The 20,134-nt window shown below is 40.8% G+C and overlaps 1 long non-coding RNA gene across 1 annotated transcript; it reads right to left on the bottom strand.

Moving 5' to 3' along the window:
- Positions 1-14,942: 14,942 nt before the first annotated feature.
- Positions 14,943-19,680, bottom strand: LOC141575144 (uncharacterized). Its single transcript, XR_012502498.1, has 4 exons — positions 19,439-19,680; positions 16,832-16,925; positions 15,397-15,559; positions 14,943-15,118 (listed from the first exon to the last, which is right to left on the bottom strand). It is a non-coding gene; the product is annotated as an uncharacterized LOC141575144 (long non-coding RNA).
- Positions 19,681-20,134: the final 454 nt, after the last annotated feature.

Here is a 20,134-nt window from a genome sequence, read left to right as displayed (position 1 = left end):
TTCACCTAGCTGTTTGGGAACACAAGGATTATTTTTAGTTCAAATTACACTGCATAAATGTATAAAGGGAGGTACAAACTCCCACTCGTTTTTTCATTGAAAACTGCAGGAATTTCTAACCGGAACTAGGAAACAGACTGAGAAAACAAAGTAAATGTTTCTCCTACAACCAGTTCCCTTTGAAGGAACATGAAGGAACGTCTCTCCACATGCTCAGTTGAGAGAAAATTTTTTGTGAAAGCCGTCCTTCAACTAGCTTGCTGGGAACATAAAATTTTTTATCAGTTAGAAAGTACACTATATGGATATATATATTGAGGTACTAGCTCCAATAAAGTTTTACAGTGAAAACTGCTGGAACATCAAACGGGCACTAGGAAACAAACTGAGAAAGCAGAAAAAAGTTTCCACTGCAAACCGTTTCCTTTGTGCTAGATGAACGAACGTCTGTCAACATGCTGTGTTCTGAGAGATGTTTCTTAGAAAGCCGTCTTTCATATATCTTGTTGAGAACACAAATTTTTTTCAGATGAAAAACATTATCTACATATATATGGGGAGGTAGAAGTTCCAACACGTTTTAAGTTTGAAAACTTCAGAAACTTCACACAGGCACAAGGAAACAGACTAAGAAACAAGAGAAAGTATTTTCCCTGCAACCCGTTCCCTTTGTGATGGATGAACGAACGTCTATACACATGCTAAGTTCTGAGAGATAATTTTTTGTGGAAGCCGCCTTCACCAAGCTTGTTGGGAACACAAAGATTCATTTCCTTTGGAAACTACACTACATACATGTATATGTAGATGTACTAGTTCCAAGTATTCATTACTGTGACAACTGCAGGAGCTTCAAATCGGCACTAGCAAACAGACTGAGAAAACAGAGTAAGCGTTTCTCCTGCAACCCGTTCTCTTTGTGCAAGTTGAACGAACTTCTCTCCACTTACTCAGTTCTGAGGGCTATCTGTGTGTGAATCCGTCCTTCAGCAAACTTTTTGTGAAAGCAAAGTTTGTTTTCATTTGGAAACTACACTTCATACATATATATGGGGTGGTACTAGCTCCAACACTTTTATAGAGGGAAAACTGCATGAACTTTAAACAAGCCCTAGGAAACAGAGTGATAGAACAGAGTAAACGTTTCCCCTGAAAACCGTTCCCTTTTTGCTAGATGAACGAACGTCTATCCACATGCTCATTTCGGAGTATTAAGTGTGTGTGAATGCCGTCCTGCAGCTAGCTTGATGGGAACACAAAGTTTCTTTTCAGTTGGAATCTACACTACAAACTTATATATGAGGAGGTACTAGCTCCAACTCGATTTTACAGTGAAAACTGCAGGCACTTCAAACAGACCCAAGGAAACAGACTGAGAAATCACTGTAATTGTTTCCCAGCAACCTGTTCCCTTTGTTCTAGATGAACGAAAGTAGATCCACATGCTCATTTCTGAGAGATAATTGTGTGTGGAATCAGTCCTTCAACAAACTTTCGGGAACACAAATTTCTTTCCCTTTGGAAACTACCAAACATAAATATATACAGGGAGGCACAAGTTCCAACTCAGTTTGACAGGGAAAAGGGCAGGATATTGAAACCTGCACTAGGAAACAGACTGAGAAACGAGAGTAATTGTTTATCCTGCAAAAACTTCCCCTTGTGCTAGATGAACGAATGTCTCTCCACATGCTCTGTTATGAGAGATTAGTGTGTGTGAAAGCCGTCCTTCAGATTGCATGTTGGGAACGCAAATATCTTTTCAGTTGGAATCTACTCTTCATACATATATATTGGTGGGTTCAAGCTCCAACTCGGTTTTACAGGGAAAACTGCAGCCATTTCAAACAGGCACTAGGAAACACTATGAGAAAACAGAGTAAGTGATTTCCCTGCAACCCGTTCCCTTTGTGCTAAATGAACGAACGTCTCTCCACGTGCTTTTTTCGGAGAGATAAGTATGTGTAAAAACCTTCCTTCACCTAGCTTGTTAGGAACATAAAGTTTCTTTACATTTGGATACTGCACTTCTTACATATATTTGGGGAGATAATAGCTCCATTACGGTTTTAAAGTGAAAACTGCAGGAACTTCAAACTGGCACTAAGGAACAGACTGAGAACCCAGATTAAGTGTTTTCCCTGCGGCCGTTCCCTTTGTGCTAGTTGAATGACCGTCTCTCCACAAGCTCAGTTCTGAGAGATAATTGTGTGTGAAAACCGAACTTCACAAGGTTTGTTGGGACCACAAATAATCTGTTCAGTTTGAAACTACAGTACATACGTATATATAGGGAGGTACTATCTTCAACTCGGTTTTAGATTGAAAACTGCAGGCACTTCAAGCAGACACAAGGAAACAGAGTGCGAAAACTGAGTAAGTGATTTTCTTGTAAACGTTCCCTGTGTGCTAAATGAACGAACGTCTCTCCACATGCTCAGATCTGAGAGATAAGTGTGTGTGTGTGAAAGCCGTTCTTCACCTAGCTTGTCGGTAACATAAAGGTTCTTTTCAGTTGGAAACTACACTACATACCTCTATAAGGTTATTTAATAGCTCAAACTCGGATTTACAGTGAAATCTGCAGGAACTTCAATCCGGCACTAGGAACAGTCTGAGAAACCAGGGTAGGTGTTTCTCCTGCAATTCGTCCCCTTTTTTCTAGATGAAAAACTTCTCTCCACATGCTCACTTCTCAGATAATGGTGTATGAAAGCAGTCCTTCCCCTAGCTTGTTGGAAACACAAAGATTGTTTTCAGTTGCAAACTATACTCGATACATATATATGGGGAGGTACTAGCCCGAACTAGATTTTACATTGAAAACCGCATGAACTTCAAACAGGCACTAGGAGACAGACTGAGAAACCAGAATATTTCTTTTACTAGAAACCACTCCCTTTAAGCTAAGTGAACGAACGTCTGTCTATATGTTTAATCCTGAGTGTTAAGTGTGTGGGAATTCTTCTATCTTCTATCTTGTTTGGAACACATTTTCTTTTCAGTGGGTAACTACACTGCATACATATATATGTGGAATTACTAGCTCCAACTCGACTTTACAGAGTAAACTTCATGAATTTCTAAAGGGCACTAGGCAAAGATTCTGAGAAACCAGTGAAATTTTTTCTACCTCAATCAGTTCCATTTTTGCTAGATGAAACATCGTCTCACCACATGCTCTATTCTGAGAGATAAATGATTTTGCAAGCCATCAAAAACCTTACTTGTTTGAAACACATTTTGTTTTCAGTGGGTAACTACACTACATGAATACATGTGTGGAGGTATAGCTCCAAATTCCGTTTTACAGTGAAAACTGCATTAATTTCCAAGCTGCACTAGGAAATATACTGTATGTCCAGGGTAAGTGTTTCTATTTGAACCCTTTACCTTTGTGTAGATGAACGAATGTCTCTCCACTTGCTCAATTCTGAGAGTTAAGTGTGTGGGAAACCTTCAATCACCTAGCTTGTTGGGATCACACAGTTTCGTTAGAACCGGGAAATTCACTGCTTACATATATAATGGGAAGTACTATCTCCAATTCGGTGTTACAGTGAAAACTTCATGAACTTCAATCTGGCACGAGGAAAACATACTGAAAACCCAGTAGAAGTCTTTCTAGTAGAAACCATTCCATTTAAGCTAGATGAACGAACTTCTCTCCACATGCTCATTTATGAGATTTAATTGTGAAGCCATCAATCTCCTTGCTTGTTGGGAACACACAGTTTCTTTTATGTGGGGACTACACTTCTTATATATGTATATGGATGTACTAGCTCAAACTCGGTTTTATCGTGAAAACATCATGAACATTAAACCGGCAGTAGAAAACATACTGAGAAACCCGAGTACGTGTTTCTACAAACCCGAGTACGTGTTTCTACAAACCCATTCCCTTTATGCTAGGTTATCGAACGTCTCTTCATGTTTTCAATTCTGACTTTTAAATGAGTATGAAAGCCGTCAATCACGTAGCTTGTTGGGAACACACAGTTTCTTTTGTGTGGAAAATTAAGCTAAATAGATATATTTTGGGAGGTACAAGCTCCAACTCTGTTTTTCATTGAGAACTGCATGAATCTCCAACCGGCACTAGGAAAACATACTGAGAAACCAGAGCAAGTGTTTCGACTACAACCCATTATTTCATGCTAGATGAATGAAAGTCTCTCCACTTGCACAATTCTGAGAGTTAAGTTGTGTGAAAGTCTTCAATCAGCTAGCTTGTTGGGAACACACAGTTTCTTATGAGTGGGTAAATTCACTACACTTGTGTAAATGTGAAGGTACTAGTTCCAACTGGGATTTACAATGAAAACTGCATGAAATTCAAACCAGCACTAGGAAGCTTACTGAGAATCCAGTGTAGGTGTTTCTACTGCAAACCATTCCCTTTATTATACACAAACGAATGTCTCTCCACATTCTCAATATTCAGAACTGAATGAGTGTTGAAGCCATCCTTCACCTACCTTGTTGGAAACCCAGAGTTTCTGTCCAATGGAAACTACCCTTCTTTCATATATATGGGGACTTTCTAGCACGGACTCGGTTTTACACTGCAAACCGCTTTTATTTGAAACCGGCTTTGAGAAACATGCTGACAACTCAGAAAATGTGTTTCTGTATATCACTTAACCTTCAATGCTGGATGAAAAAACGCCTCTCCACAGGCTTACTTCTGACATCTGAATTTGTTTTGGAGACGTCCTACATCTATCTTTTTGGAAAACCAGATTTTCTGGTATAGGGGAACTACGCAACTTACATATCTAAGGGGAGGCACTTGCTCCAACGTGGTTTTCCACACTAAATCGCTTTTACATTGAAAACGGTGTTAGGAAACATGCTGAAATTTTAGAGAATGTGTGTCTATAATACCTCTGCATTTTATGCTGCATGAAGGAACTCCTCTCAACATGCTCAATTTTCATAACTGTATGAGTGTGGAAACCGTATTTCACCCAGCTTGTTGGAAACCCAGAGTTCCAGTCCAAGGTAAACTACGCTCCTTCCATATATATCGAGACGTACTAGTACGAACTCGATTTTACACTGCAAACCGCCTTTACTTGAAACCGGCTATGAGAAACATGCATAGAAATCAGAGTATTTCTTTCTGTATGTCCCTTAACCTTCAATGCTGGATGAAGGAACGCCACTCCACAAGCTCACTTCGTATATCTGAATGTATCTTGGAGCCATTCTTCAACTAACTTGTTGGAAACGCAGAGTTTGTGGTATAGAGGAATTAAGCTGCTTACATATCTAAGGGGAGGCACTTGCTCCAACTTGGTTTTCCACAGCAAACCGGTTTTACATTGAAAACGGTGGTAGGAAAACTGCTGAGATTACAGTGTGTGTGAAGAATACCTCTGCATTTTATGCTGCATGAAAGAACGTCTCTCCACATGCTCAATTTTCAGAGCTGTATGATTTTGGAAGCCGTACTTCACCTAGGTTGTTGGAAATCCTGAGTTACAGTTAAGGTAAACTAAGCTGCTTTCATATATATAGGGACGAACAAGCACGAACTCGGTTTTACACTGCAAACGGCTTTTAGTTGAAACCGGCCTTGAGAAGCATGCTGAGAAATCAGAGTAAATGTTTATGTATGTCACGTAAACTTTAATGCTGGATAAAAGAACGCCTCTTCACAAGCTCACTTCTGACATCTGTATTTGTGTTTGAGCCGTCCTTCACCTAACTAGTTGGAAACCCAAAGTTTCTTGTATAGGGGAACTACGCTTCTTACATATGGAAGGGGAGGCACTCGCTCTAAAGCGGTTTTCCACAGCAAACCGCTTTTACATTGAAAACGGTGTTAGCAAACATGGTGAGACATCACAGATTGTGTGTGTAGACTACCTCTGCCTTTTATGCTGCATGAAGGAAAGCCTCTCAACATGCTCAGTTTTCAGAAATGTATGAGTATGGAAGCGGTACTTCACCTAGCTTGTTGGAAACCCAGAGTTTCAGTCCAAGGTAAACTACGCTGCTTTCATATATATGGGGACGTACTGGCACCAACAAGGTTTTTCACAGTAAACCACTTTTATTTCAAACCGACTTTGAGGAACATGCTGAGAAATCAGAGTAATTATTTCTGTCACATAACCTTCCATGCTGGATGAAAGAAAGCCTCCCCACAAGCTCACTTCTGACATCTGAGTTTGTGTTGGAGCCGTCCTTCAGCTAACTTGTTGGAAACCCAGAGTTTCTGGTATAGGGGAACTACGCTACTTACATATCTAAGGGGAGGCACTCGCTCCTAAGTGGTTTTCCACAGCAAACTGGATTTACATTGAAAAAGGCGTTAGGAAACATGTTTAGAAATCAGAGAATTTGTGTCTCGAATACCTCTGCATTTTATGCTGCATGAAGGAACGCGTCTCAACATAATCAATTATCAGATCTGTATGAGTGTGAAAGCCGTTCTTCACCTAGCTTTTTGGAAACTCAGTGTTTCAGTCCAAGGTAAACTACGCTGCTTTCCAATATATGGGGATGTACTAGCACGAACTCGATTTTTTTCACTGCAAACCGCTTTTACTTGAAAACGGCTTTGAGAAACATGCTGAGAAATCAGAGTACTTGTTTCTGTATGTAACTTAACCTTCAAGGCTGGATGAAAGAAACCTCTCCACAAGCTCACTTTTGACATCTGAATTTCTCTTCGAGCCGTCCTTCACCTAACTTGTTGGAACCCCAGAGATTCTTGTATAGAGGAACTATGCAACTTACATATGTAAGGGGGGGCTCTCGCTCCAACTTCGTTTTCCAGATCAAACCACTTTTACATTGAAACCGGCGTAAGAAACACGGTCAGAAATCAGAGAATGTGTGTCTAGAAGTCCCTCTGCCTTTTATGCTGTAGGAACGCCTCTCCACATGCTCAATTTTCAGGAATGTAGGAGTGTGGAAGCCGCATTTCACCTAGCTTGTTGGAAACCCAGACTTTCAGTCCAATGTAAACTTCGCTGCTTTCATATATATGGAGATGTACTAGCACGAACTCAGCTTTTCACTGCAAACCGCTTTTACTTGAAACCGGGTTTAAGAAACATACTGAGAAATCAGAGAACTTGTTTGTACATCTCACTCTGACTTTTATGTTTACTGTGAAATGCTGGTTTCAAAAAAATTACTTTGCTTTGGTAAACTGTTTTGAATCGTGTTCCTCTGCTTTGATATATAAATTGGGTAGTTCCCGTATTCCAGAAACTCTGGTTTTCCAACATGTTAGGAGAAGGACGTCTCCAACACAAATTCAAATGTCAGAAGTGATCTTGTGGAGAGGCGTACTTTCATCCAGCATTGAAGGTTAAGTGACATACAGAAATACTTATTCTGAATTCTCAGCATGTTTCCTAATGCCAGTTTCTAAGGAAGAGTGGTTTGCTGTGGAAAACCGCTTTGGAGCGAGAGCCTCTGCTTAGATATGTAAGCAGCGTAGTTCCCCTAGACCAGAAACCCTTGTTCTCGAAGAAGTAATGTGAAGAATGGCTTCAACTCACATTTAGATGTCAGAAGTGAGCATGTTGGGAGGCGTTCCTTCTTCCACCATTGAAGGTTAAGTGACATACTGAAACACTCACTCTGATTTCTTAGCATGTTTCTGAAATCCGTTTCAAGTAAAAACGTTTTGCAGTGGAAATGCGAGTTGGTGCTAGGACGTCCCCAAATATAAGAAAGCAGCGTAGTTCCCCTAGTCCTGAAACTATGGTTCCCAAAAAGTTAGGTGAAAGACGGCTTACATACATATACAGATTTGAAAATAAAGCATGTGGAGTGGCGTTCTTTCATCCATCATAAAAGGCAGAGTGACATGTAGAAACACATTCTCTGATTTCTCAGCGTGTTTACTAACGCTGGTTTCAAAGTAAAAGTGGTTTGCTTAGGAAAACCGCGTTGGAGCAAGTGCCTCCGGTTAGGTATGTAAGTAGCGTAGTTCCCCTAGACCAGAAACTCTGGGTTTCCAACAAGTTAGGTGAAGGACACCTCCAACACACATTCAAATGTCAGAAGTTATCATGTGGAGAGGCGTTCTTTCATCCAGCATTGAAGGTTAAGTGACATACTGAAACACTTACACTGATTTCTCAGTATGTTTTTCAGAGCCGGTTGCAAGTAAACGCGGTTTGCAGTGTAAAACCTTTTTGGTACTAGTGCATCCCCATAGATATGTATGTAGCGTAGTTTCCCTATCCCAGAAACTGTGGGTTCCCAATTAGCTAGTTGAAGGATGGCTTCCAAACTCATACATATCTAAAAATTGAGCATGTGGTGTGGAGTTCTTTCATACAGCATAAAAGATGGAGTGACATATAGAAACACTAACTCTGATTTCTCAGCATGATTCTGAAAGCCGGTTTCAAGTGAAAGCTCTTTGGAATGGAAAAGCCTCCTGGAGATTGTGCCTCCCCTTATATATGTAAGTACCGTAATTCCCCGAGGCCAGAAACTCTGGGTTCTCAAAAACCTAGGTGAAGGTTGGCTTCTACTCACATATGTTTCCAAAATGGAACAAGTGTAGAAGCATTCCTTTATCTTACCTAAACAGCAAGGCTTCATCTCAAGCACTTACCATGATTTCTCTGCATGTTTACTTGAGTATATTTAAAGCTAAAAGCATTTTTCGCTCAGAAACCTAGTTAGAGCTTATTCCTGCTGTTATATATATCGGTCGGGCAGTGCCCCAACACCACAGTTCTGTGCTTCCAGCAGTGTTGGTGAAGGATGGCTTCCACACACTTCGGTTTTCTCTCCTCCTCACTCTTCTGCTTAGACATCAATGCAGGTTGTGTATTGTGGAAGCCAAGGATTTTTTTTTTTCATTTAGGATCAGCCTCGGAGAAAACTGAGACCTGCTTCTGCTTCTTTTCCCTGCTAGATTTCCCCTTGGTGCATTTCAAATCCTCAAGTGTGAGTTCCTTTAACCAAGTAATTATTCAAAAAAATGAGCAGGTTTCCATAAGGCCATTTCTTCTTTTATATTCTTGCTTTTTAATACCTCTCTTCCATCTCTTTATCTCCAGTTGTCTTATTTCTATGTCCTTTGGTTTGGGCTGATGGCTAATCAGCATTAGTGTAGAAATTGTTGCTTGATATTACTGATCTATATTCTTTCCATGGATATTTGATTTATCATTGGATTTTAGGGAAGATAGTTTCTTTAAAATAATTCTGGTAAGTAACTTATGGGGGATACTGATTCTCTTGGCCTAGAATTATAATGCTTAATTTCTGAATAAGTGATACTTTCATAGAGCTCAAAATTCCAAAGGTTTGTGTGCCACCACTGTCCCGAAGCCTTTTATACTTTTCTTTGGGGGCACTCAGAACTGAGTGTGTGTGTGTGTGTGAGTGTGTCCTTCTGAAATTAGTTTAGCCTGAAATGAGCAAAGACAAGTACCCCCCATTTTACACAGATGACTTTCACAAATTGATACCTTTTAAAAATATATGAACTGTAATGTTGTAGAATTTTACAAGAGGCAGTGACCTTCAGGGCTGTCAGCAATGGAGGCAGAACAGTTGGAGGGACAGCAGGTGCTCGTGCTCAGTGGCTGAAGTCACACAACATCCACGGCCACCTCTGGTTAATCTTATAGAGTTGTTGCTGTCTGCAGGCATTCAGGGCTGTGCCCCCCTCCCCACCAAACATAAATATTAGGAAAAGTGTTGAGACTCAGTATAAGAAACAATAAAGAATTAGTAAGGAAATTGAGTTTATTGTTTTTAAAAAGAAAAATTAGCATCCAGGTAGTTTAATTTCAGCTCCTAATAGACTGATGTGTTGACATTCACAAGGATGCATAAACACCTGCAAGATCTTGGGTCAGCACCGGAGACTCTGAAGCAGCATTCACCACACACAAAGTTCACTGCTGCCCTTGACAGCCTTATAGAATTACTTGATTAAGAAAAGGCCATAGATGTTAAATATCATCATTTTGAGAAACCAGTTCTTTTGAAATCTTATATACAAATGTAACTGAATTGGATAAAGAAATGCTAAATGTGTAATAAAGTATCCAAAGAGGTAATGATTACTGAAAACACCACAAATTGAAGAGGACCACAGCATAATGTGCATATATATTTTAATGATCTGGAAGAATCAGCTCAGCAGTATATTCAAGACATCTAGAGATGATGTCAAAAGGGGGTGTCCTTGGATAGCTTTTTGTGAATGTTAGAGTGAAGTCAGGGTCAGGTACACAAATTAGGTTTAAAAGCAAAAGGTGAACCAGATTTCTTTTCAAAAATCTATTGTGTCTGTTTAGAAATCATCAAATCCATGGGTCAAGGTAAGAAAGGAAAAAAAAACTAGTGACCACGTGACAGTTTCAGGAGCTGGTAGTAAAATGACAGTTGACAATTGTGTAAATTAGATATGATCTTGTTGCCCAACTGACCCAAAGATTTTTAGTCCATGTGCCAAAAATATATCAAGGAATAAATAGTGATCTATGTTTTGTCAGATCTTTTGTCCCCCCTTCAAGCCTGCATTGTGATTGGGAAACTAAGTACTTCTACTGCAGGGAGGGGGATTTTCAGAAATGGAATGTCCCCCAACTGAGAAAATAAAGAAAATGTAGCCGTACACTGTAGAGACACAGGGAGATCTGTTGAGCCAGATGACACTTGCTTTACTGTCAAATAGTAGGAGGTGCAGGTTTTGATGAATTGGGTACCATGTTGCTGCTTTTCTCAAAGTATTGCCCAAGGCTCTTGAGAAGCGATGAATTGGGGCCAAGGAATTAGCCTCCGATTGCCCTTTGCCATGGATGTTGTCTGTATTCTCCAATTTTAAGCTTTAGCTTAGACAAGTTGTAGCGTCTTGCCAAGTGAGCTACAGACAGGAAGTGAGTCTTGAAGCATACGGCTCTTTCTTCCTCAGTGCAGCAGAGAACCACTGCATTGGAGCATCCTGAGATGTCATCGATGGTCATTTTTCATGTTAGGAATCAGTAAGGATGCTATGTCCACATGGATGAGGAGGGTAAGATTTCAGTCTCTAAAGTGGTAATGATGGGTTGACCTTTTCACTTAAAGAGTCTCACATCAACAAATGCGTGTCTGTTCTGGACCAAGAAGAAGCAAGTGTTTGAAAAAGAATAGCTTGAAAGGTCAGTGGGACATGTCAGGCATCTTCTTCATGTCTTCAAGTTCGGGTATCAAAAATGCTTTTCCTATCCTGAGTGATACTGACAATTTGCCGTGCTCTGTGCCTCATGAATACCAAAGGCTTTCCTAAATAATATATCTAGAAATGGTAACATTCTTGATATGTGTTAAACCGGGGGAGATGAAGGAATTAAAATTAGTTCCAAATACTGATTTTTTTAAGGACATCAATTTTATAGAAACTTTTGAAGAATTAAAGTGACAGAAAATTTCAAAGCACTTTTCCTTCTGGTAAGAAAGGGTTCTGTATTCCTTTACTGATGAATGTAACATAGAATCAGTACTAATATTGTTTGTATTGTACTTAGTGTTTACAGAGTGATTCACAGATATTCTCCTATTTCATCTGTGCAATGACCTCTGGAAGGTAAGATTTCCTAGTTATGCTTTTTAATGTCTATTTTTAGCTCTGTCTAAAAGCAGAATGATTGAGCTCCATTTGCTCAGTTTAGAAGGCTGGACTGATTAATTGTGTCAGAACATTCCAGGAGGCAGAGGTAAGGAAGATACATGGGTTCTACATGATGGAAACTGCTCCTGAAATGATTTGACCAGCAGCCTTATCCATTTTTCCCAAGGCTGGAAACAGAACACAACCCAAGACATGGAAAACAGGGAGCCCATGTGACCACAGCCTTGGCATGTATAGTCACGGCTGTACTCCTGTGCCTTAGAGAGGAGGATGCTTTTGGTCTCTGTTCTAAAAACTCTGTTTTGCTTCATCTCTACAGTGTCTTGTTTTATTGGCATATGCTGAAACTTGATTTACATTTCATAGCATTAAAACAAAAATCAAGATCTCTTTATCATTTATTAACTATTTGGTAAATAGTTTTTGGTGAATATTGAACTTTATTATTAGGTCTTACCATGGCAATGTACAACACCTAGTTCCCCAGATAACAGCAGTGGCTTAAACATGCTAAAATTGTATTTCCCTCTTACATAAAGAAGTCAAGCAATCGGTAGCCCAGGGCTGGTTTGCATGATGGCCACTGGGTCAGAGAACAAGATGCCTGTTATCTTCAGCCCATCAACATGATGGCCCAAATTGGCTGCCTGAGGGTCAACCATCAGGTCTAAATTCCAGGAGCAGAAAGGAGGGAAGAAATGTGCTTCAGTTCCCTTTTGGGATGGTTCTGTAAAGTCCCTTGTAGCTTTCCTGCTTTTATTTTGCTTTAGACAGAGGGCTGAGAGACAGCTTTCTATGAGGTAAGCTCAATTCAGGACCAGTAATCTCCCTTGAGGGGAGGGGAGGGAGTGGGCGGGAAGGAACCGATCATCCTGCACATGGTGTAAGACACCACGATGAGCCGCCGGGGGCCTCTGCAGTCCGTCCATTGCTTCGGGCTGCACTGAGCAGTTGGTAACGGTTGAGATTTTCACATAGAGTTGCGTGTATGCTGGACCAATTGCTCGGTTCATTTAAACTAGTGGCGACCATAGCACGTTGGAAAACATATTTGTTCTCACCTTCTAGCCAGTGACCCTCCCGCCAGGTTTCTGTCCTGCTGTTCATTTCCACGTTATTTTCCAAGACTTCCAGAGGAAATGTAAGCAGCCTGATGCTCAAATGCTTTTCTGTGTGATTCCCCCCTTGTTCTTTGCAGGAACAATAATTTGCCTAGAAAAGAGTGGACGAAATTCCAACCCTCCATTTCTTTAAAGCTCTGAGATTTGGTGTTAGGAAATAGAAGAAAATTCGAGAAACACCCTTAAGAAACATTATTCTTTCAAATGTGATTTGGAACAGCAAAGGACAATATATTTTATAGAACAATTTTTAAGACAACTGAATTGGCAGTAAGTTCACATAATGAAACTTCCAACAAGTCTTTATATTTCTCCTGGAAATTCCTTGGTTCTTGGTGTAAATTATTAATAATTAATATCAGCTTTCTATTCTTTCTCTTCCTGTAGTTGTAGAGTTCACATGAAAATAGCTCCTTGTGTCACTGAGAAAGCCTCCTGGTCAGCCTTCTAGTTAAACAGCATGTGTGCTTTTCAGTGGCAGGTGTGCTAAATAGTAGTTTTCAGGCACTTGAGGGATGCCGATCACACCAGCACTGCGGGAGCCTACTTCTCACCCACGACCAGGTGAGACCCTCCTTCCTTCCGCTGCCTCGCCCAGGCCCCAGCATTCTGGTTCTTTCTCATGACCCATTTTCATAAAGTTCAGCCCTGCACCAGCCGAGCAAGTCTTGGTTTCTCAAAGACCAGGATCTTAGTTCTAGGCTTTCTGTTAAAGGACAGTGTATAAAATCAGGAAACTTTATATGTCTTTTGAGGCCTCAGGATCTCTGCAATTAAAACAAGAACCTGAGTTACAATACTATTCTTTTCCACTTCTGAATTTCTAAAACTCCACACAATAGCTTTTTTATTAAGTAGCTAAAAATTTCTCCAGAATATATCATTCGAAGATTCACAAATATCTTTAATTTATATTTAAAGATGCTATATTTAAGAAATGGAATAATTATTTACTTTTAAAAAATAATTTAAGTCAAGAAATATTTGATACTGAATGTTTACTATGAGTTCAAGTATGTAAGCTTAATTTTTGTGGTACTGTCGTTAAAACACACAACGTGAGAGTTGTGGGTTAAGTTTTATCTGGGGCAAAATGAGGACCAGAGCCCAGGTGACAGCATCTCAGAGAGCTCGGAGGAACTGCTCTGACGATGAGGGGGAGCTCAGCATTATATGAGATTTCATTGTATGCGGACGTGCAGTCAAGTATACGTTAAGTCCGAGGCTGCTGCTAGTCGAGGAACAGGTGTCTCTGTTAATGATTTTAGTGCTTTTCTAGATAGGAGGAGATGCAAGAATTTGGGCTCATAAAATTTCCTGAAAATGTCTAAATATCTGAAAGATTTTCTGCCCATTTTCCCAGAGCACAGAGCGCCCCATTCCTGAACTCCACACAGAACTGCTTTCAGAGGGTGTTGAATGTCAGCAGCTGCAGTGGCTCATGACTTAATCAAATCAGAGGCAGATGACACGTGCCAATTTTTAGTTGACAATATGTATATATTTTAGGAAAAAATTTGCTTTTCAACCCTACCCCTGTTTTACTTTTAGTTAGAGATCACCTGATAACTGTTAGATGACTTAAGTCAGACGAGGGGTTGAAGGAGTCGTCTCTTGAGCCAGCCAGTGCTCTATGTCAACCTCCTTGATCACATTCAATTTTCTTTCTCTTCAAACAGCATGCATCTGATTTTATGAACTTTGGAGCCTGTCCTGAGCACATGGGGTCTGGAAGTGGCCCTGTTCCTGTGGTCTTTGTTTATTCTGTGAATTATGGTGTGAATCTTTATGTGCCCAAGCTTCATCATAATTTCAAACTTAAAGGATTTAAATATGGGAGATGGATGCCAAGTTCTGGGAATAGATTTTCAGGATAACAGCCAGGATTGGTAAAAAGTAGGGAGAATGGATACAGCCTTTAAAAAGAAATGTTATTTTACAATTTCTGGCAGATAAATTAAAGTGCTTGTTGGGACTCTGTCAGGAATGTTTAATTGGGAGACCTATCTCCCATTTTTATGAAATAAAATAATTTTATTATTTGTTTAGTGTCTACTGCCTAACAAATAAGTATCCCCTATGCATATAGTTTTATCATTTAATCTCTACAAAGATTCCCTGGAGAACACACGTGTCACAGGTGAGGGAACCAAGATCATCCAGGGTATGTGGCTGGAAGGCAGATGGGCTGGATGGCTTACCCTCTTTCAGGCTGAGACAGAGACACCAAGGTTTATTGACAAGCTTGTTGTTGAAGTTGTTTATTTAATACTTTGCTTCCTTGATGAAGTGGATCTGTTGAAATTGTTTATGTCTGGACTATCTTCCCCTCTCTCCTCTGCCTCAGGACTTCTCCTCATAAGTAGTATGAATTCAGCCTGAACTGATTCAGGAAAATCAGAAAATAAAAAATTAGCCCACACAAATGTCTGATAAGTCTTTGTATTTCAGTACTTCCTAAAACTCTTAGAAACACAAGGAAGGTGTGTTACCTCGGGGACTGAGTGCATTTGAAGTGTGAGGAATGTAAGTGTGATCTGGTAAAGGCACAGGCTCTATAGACAGTGATCCCTGTTTGGATCCTGGCTCCCCTAAGTACTGGAAACATGACCACCCAGAGCCTCAGTTTCTTCAAGTGTTAAGTGGGCTGATGGAGCTCACCTCCAAGTGGCCAGGTCAAAATGAGATGGTACGAGTGACTCTCAGGCAGAATGCTTGTCAAAATGCTAGTTGCTCTTGCTGCTTTATAATGTCTCATTAGGTAATTCCGTTGTCCATTGGCTTGCGAATACCTCCTCATTTGATTTAAAAAAAATAGCATGCCCTAAAAATTTTAAAAATAAGGAATGAAGATTTACTGATTAATGCTGGTTGTATTTTTATAGGTCATTTATTAAAAAAAATGTAGGAGTTCTCTAAAGAGAATTTATTCTGTGTGCCTAGAATAAGATTCAGTTAAAAATGATTTTCCTTTAAATGCTTTTCAGAAATTTTCTGTGATATTTTTCTTGAATAGTAGTTGAAGATTTCTGAGAAGGTTTTACATTTAGAAAAGTTTATTCTTGTAATAATTGACCCGTCAAATAAATGATTCAAACCCTGGACAGCATAAAGCCCTGGCTTTTTTTTTTTTTATATATATAATTTTGGTGGTTAGTGCTATGACATATTATTATTTATTAACGGTTTTGATTTTGCTTCTGGGTTGTCCTAGGTTTCGGCGCATGTGCCTTGGAAGGTCTCTCGGGCAAAGATGCTTATTTAAGAAGGTTGTCATTGTAAATGCTCTCAAGAGGATTAAACAAATTCCACAGCAAATAAATGAACATGTTTGGAAGGTTTTCCACCCTCATGTAATTTCCAGAAAACAGACATGATTCACTTGCTAAACCAAACACACAGGTACAGTAATGAGCCTGGCTCACATGACTGGACAGCACGGAGGGAGCCTCATCTATTGGCGTGGGTTACGCTGCAGGAAGCGCAACTGAAATTTTAATTAGAATTTATTTCCAGCGAGTGCTGCTTCCGCGTTTTTCTCCCCAAATTAAGGAAGCGCCCTCTTTGCCTGGCCATCAGTCTGCAAAGCCACACGGCTCACACACTCCCCTGTTAATCAGAAGGCTGGTGGACTCAGTTTGCTTGGACACACTTAGCTACACTGGCAGCGGGGATCATCAGTCTCTTCTGTGTGTTCACCTCCACGTGCAGAGGAGAAAATCGACTTTTGCTGCCGACAAACCCTAATAGACTACCAGTTGTTTCAGAGGGACTGTGATGTTGAAAACTGGTATCCCTTTCATTTTTATATGTTGGATGCTGACAAATTGCACGGCCACACCCCCATTGTAAGTACACCCACCAGGGAGGGTGTCGGAGTTTGAATCTGTGTGTTTTAGTATTCAGATCCTGGCACTGGTCAGCTTTCAGTGTTCTCGCTGGGTTTGGGAGACTATTTCTCAAGCGATTTCTTTGGCTACCAATAAATTTGCAAAGCCGTCTCCTTCAGTGGAGTTCCGATGAGTTGAGTTGGGAGGGGCATGTGAAATTGAGGAGGGCAGAGAGGTGCAATGAAAACTAGCCACCATCTGGTTACCTCTCATTTTTTATGGGCCAAAGATGCTTGTCTTCTTTTCTTTCCTCCTCCATCCATCCCTTCAGGTCAGGGAGTCGTCTTCAAGAATTTCATCCTAAAATGTAAAGTAATGATGAAGGCAGTGTGTTTCTTTGGTTGATTTCATTTGATTTGCGTTCATTGTTAAAGATTTTCTGGTGAGGTTCTTATGAGCTCTTAAAAGCTGGAAGAGCAGCACAACCAAGGAGAGAAAGTCAGAGGAACGAGTCAGCGGCCCCTGTGAGGTCTGTGGGACGAAGGCAGGAGGTGGGGCAGAGGCAGCACCGTAGCCTCCCCTGCAGCCCTGAGGGCAACGTGCGCATGTAAAGCCAGCGTCTCTTGTCACCATGTGTTCTAACAGGACTCCCACTAAAGGAATGCGAGATTTGGGGAGGCCTTACCTTTTACCCTCTGGTCAAACATCTTTAATGCTGACTGTATTTATTCAAGATGACACAGAGATCACCTGCAGAGCGTTAGGGAGTGGTGCTTGCTTCCTGTCTTGCCCGCCCCAGGCTCACTCATCAGATACCTGATTCTCGCAGGCACTGCAGTGCCCGTTGGGGGAGCTCTGCTCCTGGGGGTTTCTGCTCCTGTGGGGGGAGCTCTGCTCCTCGGGGAGCTGGGCACTGGAGTGCGCACATTGGAGCCGGTCGCACCAGCGCTGAAACCTCTCTTCGTGTTGTGCCTTTTGTGTAAGTAGTAGAGGTGGGATCCAGAGTCTTCCAGTGTCTACGGAGCTCTCCAGCAAAGCCAACTTGGAGGAAAGAAAGAAAATGCCTACTGTTCCATGACTGTGTCCTAAGGGTTTAAAGCTCATGTGGAGCACACGTGAGATCTCATTCAGTAAATACTCTGGGGTCTTTTCTCTGACTTGTCATGAATATGGCATTCTCTTAATGTTATTTCTCTTAAAACATGTCTAAGCAACCATTTTTGTGTGATGGTTATTGTGCGTAAGTGTCCTGAAGAAGCTGTTGTGGATGGAAGTGTGGGCATCAGTGGTACCAGAATGTTTGGTGGCCCTGGGGGCTGCCCGAGCTCCACACCATTTGTTACCAGCAGTCTTTCAGATTGCATCTTATTCCAGAGCTCACTGGGGCTCCCATCTCTCACTACGTATCTTGAGAGAATATTTGTTCAGAGGGTAGGGGACAGGATGCTTCCAAGTCTGGGTTCTGGGGTTCCCTGTCTAAAGGTGGCACTGGCACAAATCCTTTATTCATGGAGTAATGAAGCCCCCCAGTCTCGTGGCTAATTGGGACTCCCTGTCCTTCTTCATGTTAGGAGCCGGAGGGCTTGGGTTAGGCCCCCAAACCTGTTTTGGAGAGCTTTCAGCCCTATCACACCACCTGTGTTGTCCCGTTTCAGTCACATGACTTTGATTTTTGCTGGTAGGTGTGACTCCTGGACAGTGCTTGGGACTTCCAGGTTTCCCCTACAGTAGGGACACTGAAGAAAGTTCACCCCATATGGTGTGTTCGGGGGCCTCGAGGACAAGTAGGGACCCACAGACAGATATCTGGATGGGTGGTGATCAGGCCCGAGTCTTGGAAGAACAGAGATTCCATTACTGTTTTAACAGTGAAATTGAGGGAGTAATTCTGGAAGGTCTGATGCAACTGAGATTAAAATTATTATATGGTTTTATTGTTAGCAGGAGTGGTTTTTAACCCTTAGACCCAGTCCCCCCTATTTATAATAAATATTTTGTAACAATTCTTTTCTGGTGCCCGGAAGTGAACGTCATAGAAAATGTAACCTAACTATAAATATGATAAACAAATAGGTAGATGGAAAGATGTGGTGCCTAAATTCTTATATTATGGGGTATTTTATATTCTATGCTAATTAGTGACCTCTCAGGACAAAAGGCACATACAAAGGGAGTAACTTCTAATAAACTATTTTTTCAAGCCTTACCTAAATGGGAAACAAGTGGCTTCAGAATGTTAGAGCACCTCCCATGTCCCCGGGGAAATCTCCTTGTCAGAGTTACAATTGCTGATGGTGTCCTGTGCTAAGTGCAAGCAAATGCGGTTCGGAAGCTGCCCGGAGGCTGACTCCGGGGATTCCTTCTCCGTCGCAGCAGTGAGGGAGCCTTGCCTTTCCTGACCTCAACCACAGAGGCGATTTTGAATCTCTGAAAACTGCCATACCAGTGTTTATCACAACCCTCACAAGATACATTGAATAAAGTAGAAAACTTTAAGTGTCTCCTTTAGGATAGAAATAGGGTATAAAAGAAATAAATTAAAAATTCTAGTGCCCGAATAAGTGCTACATTACACTGGCTGCATCATAAGGTTAGAAAACTTCATTACCGCTTTACATACCACATCTTTCAGTTAGATTTTATTTATTTTTTTTCCTAAAGAAAAAACAATCATTTGATGAGTTCTTGTGTCAGAGGTGACGAGCAGAAAGCAAGTGTAAAACCAGGAATCGTGGTGCTGGTTAGTCTAAGACCATCTACGTCACTGTGCAGATCATCTTTACTCATTTTACTGCACTTTTTGGAATCACCTTCTCACTTGGAAAAACCCCTGTGTCAGTTGGATTTGTTAGTAAAACAATTCTTTTTCTTACCTAGAACATCAGTGATGTTTTCAAGATGATAAAAAAAATTTGCCCATGGCATTTAAACAGTTGCTTGTTCTCGTAACTCATGGCTCACGGTCTCGTATTTGTCACAATTGGAGAACTGTGTTTTCTTTGTGCAAATTCTCATTGCTTTGGTGACGCAGGGACACTTGTCCTTACTGGATGGAGTATGATAGTAGTTTTTTGCATTCTCTCCCTAAATCTGGAGTCCTGTGTTATGTTTCCTGTTAACTTAAAAAATAGGAATATTGTTATTTACCTAAATATCTAACCTCACACCAGTGGTGCATATCAAATTGGTCCAAATGGGAATTCCAATATTAAATGAGACAGTAATTTCACAACCCACTTTTCCAAAAATTTGGATTGATGGTTCAATTATACCAGGGACATTAGCTGTTTTAATTGAATCAATCATTGCTTTCTTCAATAAAATTTTCCATTCCATCTGCTCTTTTGGTTTATTGTTCTTCAGTGTTTCATTTGCTTTCTTTCCCAAAAATATATGATTTTGGCTTTTGTCATTGAAAATCCTTGCTGGTTTTGCTACCTCATGCTGGAGAGGAAGGCTTGTGACTGTTTTATAGTCACTGGTTTCATGGTTGTATGAGTGCTTAATGCCACGTTGCAGGGGTGTGGAGACCTAATGAATTGTGTACATAAAAGGCTTATTATACACTG

This window comes from Camelus bactrianus, chromosome 26 (assembly GCF_048773025.1).
Source record: "Camelus bactrianus isolate YW-2024 breed Bactrian camel chromosome 26, ASM4877302v1, whole genome shotgun sequence".
NCBI classification, from domain to species: Eukaryota; Metazoa; Chordata; class Mammalia; order Artiodactyla; family Camelidae; genus Camelus; species Camelus bactrianus.
The sequence above is the reverse complement of the archived record's forward strand: the minus strand, read 5'-3'. Positions and strand labels throughout refer to the sequence as shown.